The sequence below is a fragment of the Euprymna scolopes genome, chromosome 12, assembly GCF_053919585.1.
Source record: "Euprymna scolopes isolate OS-2025 chromosome 12, ASM5391958v1, whole genome shotgun sequence".
Taxonomy (NCBI): domain Eukaryota; kingdom Metazoa; phylum Mollusca; class Cephalopoda; order Sepiida; family Sepiolidae; genus Euprymna; species Euprymna scolopes.
This window is the reverse complement of record NC_136493.1, coordinates 89,070,307-89,079,968: the sequence shown is the minus strand read 5'-3', so window position 1 is coordinate 89,079,968 and position 9,662 is coordinate 89,070,307.

Sequence of the window (9,662 nt, the reverse complement as noted above, 5' to 3'; positions counted from 1 at the left end):
GGCGATCTAAGGAGAATCGGAATGTCAACGTGATTATGCCGGACTTAGGTAAGGAATACACTTAAAGATTTGGAACCATTTCTGTCATCTTCCCCAGTAAATTTTTATGCATATGATTAAACTTTTTATGCATATGATTAAACTTTTTATACATATGATTCAATTTTTTTATATATATGATTCACATTTTTATATATATGATTCAAATTTTTATACATATGATTCAAATTTTTATATATATGATTCACATTTTTATACATATGATTCACATTTTTATATATATGATTCAAATTTTTATACATATGATTCAAATTTTTATATATATGATTCAAATTTTTATACATAATATTCACATTTTTATATATATGATTCAAATTTTTATACATATGATTCACATTTTTATATATATGATTCACATTTTTATACATATGATTCACATTTTTATATATATGATTCAAATTTTTATACATATGATTCAAATTTTTATATATATGATTCACATTTTTATACATATGATTCACATTTTTATACATATGATTCAAATTTTTATACATATGATTCAAATTTTTATATATATGATTCACATTTTTATATATATGATTCAAATTTTTATATATATGATTCAAATTTTTATACATATGATTCACATTTTTATATATATGATTCAAATTTTTATACATATGATTCAAATTTTTATATATATGATTCAAATTTTTATACATATGATTCACATTTTTATATATATGATTCACATTTTTATATATATGATTCACATTTTTATATATATGATTCAAATCTTTATACATATGATTCATATTTTTATACATATGATTCAAATTTTTATGCATATGATTAAATTTTATGCATATGATTCAATTTTTTTATATATATAATTCAAATTTTTATACATATGATTCAAATTTTTATACATATGATTCACATTTTTATACATATGATTCAAATTTTTATGCATATCATTAAAATTTTTATACATATTCTATTAGAAATGTTCGTACTGTCTGTGTGTGTGACGCGGTTTGTCTCAGCCTACAGGCAATCCACTCAGGCAAGTTAGGTACCGAAATGAAGCTTATGACCCAGCGGATGTTTTAGTGATATTTATACCCATGTTTGGTGTATAGAAATGCAAAAAAATAACGATTTACAAAACAATGTTTATTTACTGGATACTTTTCCGGTATTCACCGGAAGTTATTATCTCCCTTAGTAAGTTCGATTTACTGTGTGCGTGTGTGTGAGTGAGTGTGTGTGTGTGTGTGTGTGTGTGAGAGAGAGAGAGAGAGAGATTTTCTGTATTTTTGCACTTCGTATTCGGGTTATAAAAGAGATAGGATCCCCGAAAATTCTCTACATTAGGAAAAAAAGAAAAAAGAAAAAAAGGACATACTAACCATTCTTCGTAAAAAAGGGAGAGAGTTACAATAATCCGTAATTAATTGTTATTTATTTCGCACAATAATAAATAACAGAAGGAGTATAAATAGAAAGTCTGACACGTGATATTTCTTCGGGCTTGACACCTACACCTCTGACTGTCTTATGATCCAGCAGAAAATCACTTTCCCTATGATTAAGTCCATTATATTTATGACGCGGAGGGAGTATCCGTCTCCTTAGATGTGCATTGTGCTGACCGTGCAGCCACTGCAGCCTGCTCTGAAACTCATGGGCACTTCTTTAAAATGGCGCAAGCACGTCTGATAGATCCAGGCTCTCCATCGAAGAGGATGCTCGTAATAGTTCTTCCGCAGCGATCACAGTCAACAGAATTATATTATTCGTGTTATTTGGATTCTTCTAACTACTATTCTCATCTTGAGTGTTATTTTCACAACGTTTTGATCGATGTAACTTCCGACCTTCTTCATGTGTATCTTGTCGAACGTAGGAATATTTCTGTCGAACTCGAGAATTTAGACGGAATTTCTAACGAACCCTTGATTTACTTCACGGGAGTAGCATGCTCTCGTTCTGTTGGTTCGAAGAATTCGCAATTGTATTTTTTTTCATTTTTGTATTTTCAGGAGAATATCATGACACTCAAGATGAGAACAGCAACCCGAAGAATCCAAATTATACGAATAACCAATCCTCATCTAAAAAATTCAGAAACGTAGAATTATATTCGACAACTAATTTAGTTTTATTCGATAGGCTTTCTTTTTTTTACCAATTCTCTGACGACAAGAATGTTTGTTTTCCTTTCTTCGCTTTTAGCGAATTAACTGCAGTGAAATTCTTCGTGATTAATTCAGACTTTTGCTTCCGTCTGATACAAATTGTATTATATCACGTACTAGCAATGCAGGTAGTTTCTTTTTCGTTTTATATAAACGTTGCACTCTTAATGTTGAAAGTTATTAATTTCAGTAAATCTATTCTGCTTTTATTTGCACTCATTTACAATTGAATATTCCTTTCGATGGTTACGTCCTCATCAACGTGCAATCAGGAAACCAAATGAAAAAACAAATTTTTTTTTCATAAGTATATGCATGAAAATCACAGTGGAGACGTGTCTGAGTTTTTCAAGGTTTTATTGGAGAAGTTTACGGAAAGAGAGACTAATAACTAAAATCATTTTCTACTTAATTTGGTTTTCTAACCGGAGACGCAGATGGACAAACATCGAAATGATATTCGCTTTAGATTATTCTACATTATTAAGCCATGTACTATCTGCACGGCTTCCAGGGCGAAACTGACCGGAACTCTTTGTTTTCTCTTGTTTGAAAACATAACTGTCATATGTAATGTCATAGCGTGATCGTTCAACTATATTCCGTCTACAGAGATTGACCTCTGTCTCCTGATTCCTCTCACGTCACTTGTCTCTGGGTACAATTGCGTTTGTAGTTAGGTTATCCTAACATCTACTAATGTGGCCCTTATCAAAATTCGCACTAGCTAACTTAATCGCCACTTACTGGTGTAGCGTCTCTACTATGTAACGACATGATTTATAACTTATCCTTAAAAATTTTTCTCAATTCGCACCAGGTGTGAAATAATACCGTCTCACAATATTTATCTCTTCCTCTCACAACAAGCTGATGTGACATAAGGGTCAGAAAGTGGGATTTGAAGTGCTAGCGACCTAGCAAAACAATGCTTTGACCCCGTCGTTTGCATTCGCCAATAGGGGCGCTTCATGCGATTCGCAATAAAATAACCAGTTGTCAAAATGAGAAGGCAAAAGTCCGAGAGGGTGAGCATCCTAGAATTGAACAGGACCAAAGCCAACAGGAAACAAGCAACCGCAACAATGGCCTAGATTTTATTTTGTTTAAATAGGTTTATAAAAACATTTTATGAATGAAATAAAAATTAAAAAAAAAAGAAGAAAAACACTTAACCTCATATATCACGTTTTTTTTCACCCCGGGTTTTACCACAGAAATTGTCCGATGTGACTCTTATTCATTGGAAGGTTAATCACTTTATCGCGCATATACGGAGTTCCTATTCTTATATCGGCAAGTACATTGGACACACAGAGAATGAGATGAAAACCAAGTCTGAACCCAACGAAATTACTCCATTTAAAATATGAGAAAATAAAAGAAACTTACGTAAAAACGGCGCCCAGTCATAAATACTCTATTTTAATCAAGTAGGTCTATTAGTGTCTAATAATTATATATACTTATATATAATTATATATAATTATTAGACACTAATGCACTTACTTTATTAAAACAGAGTACTTAATGATTCTTTAATATACTTATATATAATTATATAATCATACGTAATTATATAATTATACGTAATTATATAATTAGTGTAATAATCAGATATTGCCATTTTATCTATCTCTCGATTCGACCTTCTTAGCTCAAGAAACGAATGTACAATCTACACAGAACTTCTTTTCTATCATTGGATTCTTGTGGTCGTGCTGTTGTTGATGTTAAGGTTGATTTTTCTGTGAAATCTTCTATTGACTGCCCCTTCAACAGAAAGACGTACATGAAGGCTGATTGGAATGGGCTTCGTAATGAGTTCTTATCTTTGGTATGTCTCCACATAATGCTGCTAAAGAGGTTTACTAACTTGGAACTGACACATTCATTCCTCATCGTATGTTTAAAATTAAACCTCATTCTCCTCTCTAGTTTTCAAATGTTTATGAATCGACCATTGCCCATCGAATACTTTAATCGGTATCGTCGTGATGATTCTTATATTTGTAGAAAATCCTACAGAACGGCTGGCAATGCATGCAAGCGAGCAATCTCTGTAGCTTACTCCGGCTATTTTCAAAGAATTCGTGACTTTATCTTATTTCAAAAGGTTGGCTTTTGTGATTTTGGAGAATATAGTGTGGTTTTAATCGTCTTCAGATTATTTCATCTCATTACAATAAGACTGATCCCCCTTGCTCATCTTTTTATTTTGCTGACAATTCTTCTCTGTATAATTTTGTTTCTATTCTTCCGGATTTTCCTTTGAAAATTAGTCGTTTTCTTCATACTATAATCATCCTTCCAAATATTGTCGACAAAAATTTCTTTCTGATCTCGACTAGTCTAAAGCTATCACTCCTGTTTCAATTTAAAGCGATGTACTCCTGAACACTGGATATTATTCAATCTCTGTTTGTCTCGAGACTGCTGGAAAGAGTTATAATAAATTCTTATTTTGTTTGTTCACAATAACGTCATAGTATATATAATATGTATATGTCAGGACGTCACGTATACTTCCTCACGAGAGTACTAGACTTGGGTTTTTTATAATGATTAGAAGTGAATGGGTAAGCCCCGACAACATCCCCTCTCAAACCCCATAGGGCTACTTGTAACTTTATGTTCCGGTTTCCACAACTCTTTCAAGGTCGTCGTTAATTTTCCCCAACGAGAGGAACGGTATATTTCTTCTTTTTTTTTTTCTTGAATACTGTTTGCGTATTATCTTCGATTTCGCATCTGGTTGACATTTTTGTGCATTTTTTCAGACCGGCAGAGAAAACTTCCAGGAAACTTTCTTTTAATTCTGACTTTAGATTTTCCTCATCTGTCACTAGAATTTCCACTTTTTGACAAAAAATATTTATAGGCAAATCCCCCAAAATTGAATTGTTGCATCCAATCTGTCACAAATAGATTTACCACGGACACGCACAAGTAACATGGATTTGGTAATTTCTTATTTTGATTTTCGGTTAATTGTCTTTTAATTGTGTGCGGGGTTAATAATGCCCTTTCTTTATTATTTTCTTCTTTTTACACGGTGGTCACCATTTATCAAGGCCCGGAAGCCACTCAGGGATAAGGGTTATTGCAAGTACAGTACGTTAGTGTGAAGATTTAATGAAGTGTTTACTTAAGAGGGCGGTTTATTAGGAATTTGTTAACGTTGGACTTGAAGTTGTAGTCAGATGGGAAGCAGGCAGACGGAATAGAAGTAAGGTTTTTACTTTTTATGTATCTTTCGTACGTACGCGACGCCGGATTCTGCAACGTTCTTTGAATCCTTTTTAACGCTAATCACTCACTGGCAGTCTTCTGCCAACTTTTGTATTGTCAGGTTTGGTTCACTTTTTAATTAGATTAAACTCTGTGTCGAATTTCAGAGTTTTTCGCCGAAACCAATCTTTGTATAAATAGCAGGTCTTTGAAATCATCAACACTCAGTTCAGTTAGTTTAAAATCGTCGCAATTCTTGTTGACTATTTATGCAAATGTTAACTAGTCCTTGCCATTTTTCTTGGTTAAATTCAGGCATTTCCACCTTCTATGAAATAACGATGCCCTCGGGCTGAACAGTTCTGTGAAAAGCTTTACGGTTTCAGAAAAAATGACACATTTTTCGCGGTAAAACGTAATCGACGAATTTGTTATATTCTGTGAATCCCAGTTTTAAAAACATAAGCGGGCCTTTTTAGAGTCAGCTCAGTCGCCACAATGTTATACAGGTCTTCATACCCCCTAAAATACGGAGCCTATCTCTTGTCTTCGTCCGAGGCACAAATAAAATTGCCAATAGCGTTCCAGGATGTAAGAATGCTACATTACTTCACAACACTTGTTAAAGTTTGTTGTACAAAGTCTGTTTTCTCTTATTGTTCCGGTAGTAACATTTAAAAACTTTTCTCTCATTTACTGCTACTGTTCCATAGTTATGCAATAGTTGATTTTAAGTCCTCCATGGTTTCTCATTTTTCTCTTTTAAGAAGAGGGAAAATGAATTTGGCTTTGAACGTGTAAAAAAAAAATTGACAATTACAACGATCAACACAGTGTCGATCTTGAGTTCGAACGAAAAATACACACCCTCTCTCAATTTACGTTCAATGTTTTCTCTTGATAGAAAAAAAGTTAAAATCAAGTTATTTTTGTCACAACATTCAATTTTCTCTTTGACAGAAAATACAAATGAACAAAAATGAAAATCGAGTAGTCACTTCTTAGTTAAAAATAAATAAATATACGAACTTTTCATTTACAACTTAATATCTGTTGAAAAATCTTATAATATTTGTTGCTTAGAAGTTCCTAGAATAATAACCCTTCAGAATTTTGTAGAATCCAGTGCAATTTTTAAAAGTGTTTCGTTAATCCGATTCTATGATACCGACTCTCTTAATGATATTATATTACGCACACACACACACACACACACACACACACACACACACACACATATATATATATATATATATATATATATATATATATATATATATATATATATATATATATTAGTGGCCTGGCAAGGCTACAGAGGAGAGAAATGAAGCAGTAAAACCGACAAATGTAGGGAGACAACCGTAGCAATAAAAAATGTAGAGGGGACAACCGAAGCAGCGAAACCGAAATTACCTGTCAGACACTATATATGCAAATGTAAACAAATTTGGGCATGTTTTATTAGTTTGAAAATATAGTTTTTTTTTTACCAATTGTCATAAAATTTTAACCATAGAATAGGATTATAATTTTCCAAAAGCCTGCAAATTTCAATGTAGCTTCGTTTCATAGAACCAAAGATATGAACATTTCAATATTCAATTTGGCTACGAGCAGAGATATATACCATCTGTTTTGGCAATTTTATAAGTTCCAAATCTCAGCTACTATTCATCAGGATTTAACAAATGAAGGCTCATTGGAAAGCTAATGACCTGAATTGTGTAGTTGGCTATGTGACATTTACCCCTAAGGTCGCAGATTATTGTTTCAAAAAGTAATCGTCTATTTTTCTATATCAATTTAATGTAAAATGAGCACCCACTTGATGGCCACCTTCTTAGGGCATCTGTTATTTGTAATCAGAGTTTTTTTTCTGTCTGTTTCGATTTACTCAAAACCGCACACACCTCGTCTTCTCATGTATCGTTCTCTTCTTCCTCTTCTACTTCTTGCTCTTTTTCTTCTTTTTCTTCTCAGTCGTCAGAAGCGTCGTCTTTGTCTTGACTACGTTTTTCCTTCCCCCTTCTTGCTCACAGTGACCCGTTTTTATACTAAGCTGAACTCTCGTGTGTGCGAGAGAACACGAGATTTTGCGTGATTACTTGGCAATATTAACCGGCCGCCGCCATCTTGCCATTTTTCTTTGGACGTGCCCGCTTTGCAGAGTGCACACCTCGAGCGTTTGTCAGGTAAGCCCGTCTGTTCGCAATTTATTACACACTCCCCCCTGATCTCATTATCACAGAAAGAGCAGGGAGGCGGTGGCCTTTTTCTTCGAGTGCTTCTTTGGAGAGAGGGATTCGGGGCTTCATCATCGTCTGCGCTGTCTTCCGTGACACGAAGGTCGGCGAACCTAAAGCTGAGCATCGCAGTATCACTGTCCGGGTCTTCATCATCAGCAGGAGGGTCAGTACTTTGAAGGCTACCACTCTCAGTGTCGCTGTGCGTTGAAGCCGTCATGAACCAGAATGATGGGTCGCTGGTCACGGATTCAATTTCACTATCTTCGTCAAGCGGCAGCTGCGTTTGGAATACTGATCTTAAGTCTTTAATATGACGAGGTACTCCATCAACTCGCACCGCCTGCGGGCTGATCACTTCAGTGACATGACCGGTTCCGTAGCGAGTCGTGCACTGCCTTGGGTTTTTTTTAACCCAGACGACATCTCCCTCTTTTATGTTCTTTTGTGGTGGCTCCGGTTCGGGTAGTGAGCTGCTCTCCAAACCTCTCACCCTGACACGGTATGTATGTAGCGCGTTGGCTGGCGCGGTGGAGGGTGAAACATCGTCCTTAGGGGTGACGTTGTACCAATAGACTGCTTCAGGTACCGTACACCCCTTCCGCGCTGCGATTGTCTTAACAGTTCTGTGATTGCGCTCAATAATCCCGTTTCCACTGGGAACATGGGCACACCGAAAACGCAGATAGACACCCCAGCCATCTGCAAACTGTTTAAACGGCTCACTAACAAAAGCGGGGCCATTGTCGGTGAGTATCTCAGAAGGAGGGCCACGCTCGAGGAACACACCTTCCAACTCATGGATAATGGCAGCCGCGTCCTGCCGGCGAAGGGGCCGCCACAATGAAAACCTAGATGGTCCACAGTCGATAAGCGTCAAAAAATGCCTCCCGTTGTAGTGCTTTATGTCCATCGCAATCCTATCCCAATTACGCTTCACACTGAGTATTCCCTTCTTCCACCGGACAGGTGCTGGGTCGATCGATCGGCAGGTGTTGCAGCTTCCCACAACAGATTTCACAGCCCTCCGAGACACAGAGGGGTCAACCAATCTGGCGAAGTAAAGCGTTCGGTTTACACCGGGGTGCCCGCTTTGGCAATGGACATCATTAATATGCTCCGGGCTGAGTCTATGTCCCACTGCAGCGCAATTTACAGGTGCTGACTCGTTCACTTCTTTTGGCAGGTCTAGCTAATGGCATGGCACTCTGGTCAGACGATCCGCCTGATTCAAACAGGACTGCACCAGTGTCACATCTATGACCAAGTCGTATTCCTTAGTGGTTTCGGTTAGGGTAGCAAGCCGCCTCCGGATCAACATTTCGGCCGACGCCTTCGTTGTCAGACGTGCTTTTCCGTTCAAGGCATTGGTCATCCACCGATGCACACACGTGGAATCAGTGATGATGTGAAGGATTCTAGCCTGCCACTGAAGCGCTAGATTGACTCCTTTCAGTGTAGCATCGAGTTCAGCTAGGTTTATATGCTTGGCGTCATTCTCCGGCCGAAGCCAGCAGGCATCTTCTATTATCCTTCCGTCGACCGCCAGAGCAACGCCAAGGGCAAGTGAGCTGGCGTCTACCCAAACTGTAAATTCACTCCCATCGACGCACCAGCTCCCCCGTACAGGGTCATCATTGGTCACTCTGGCCACAACTTCCACCAGCATGCTTCGCAGGGCAGGATCATGCACCTCATCGTCACATCCAGTTGACATAGAAGTTGCCCGTCGCTTTATGGCCGCTACAGCCACTCGGAGCCACCCACACACAGGGAAGTGACCCACCAATTTTCCGCAAATGGAAAACGTGCTCCGACGTGTGATGGTAGATGGGATTTCCGGGATTTCACCACTCCTTCCCCATTGAAGGCCATCTGCACTTCCGCTCACCTGCAGTCCGAGCATTTTCGCCCCGTCCTGTAGCCGCTCCGGCTCCTTGCACGACACTCCGAAGTGTTCTTTGACCGCCTGGGCTGACAGGAG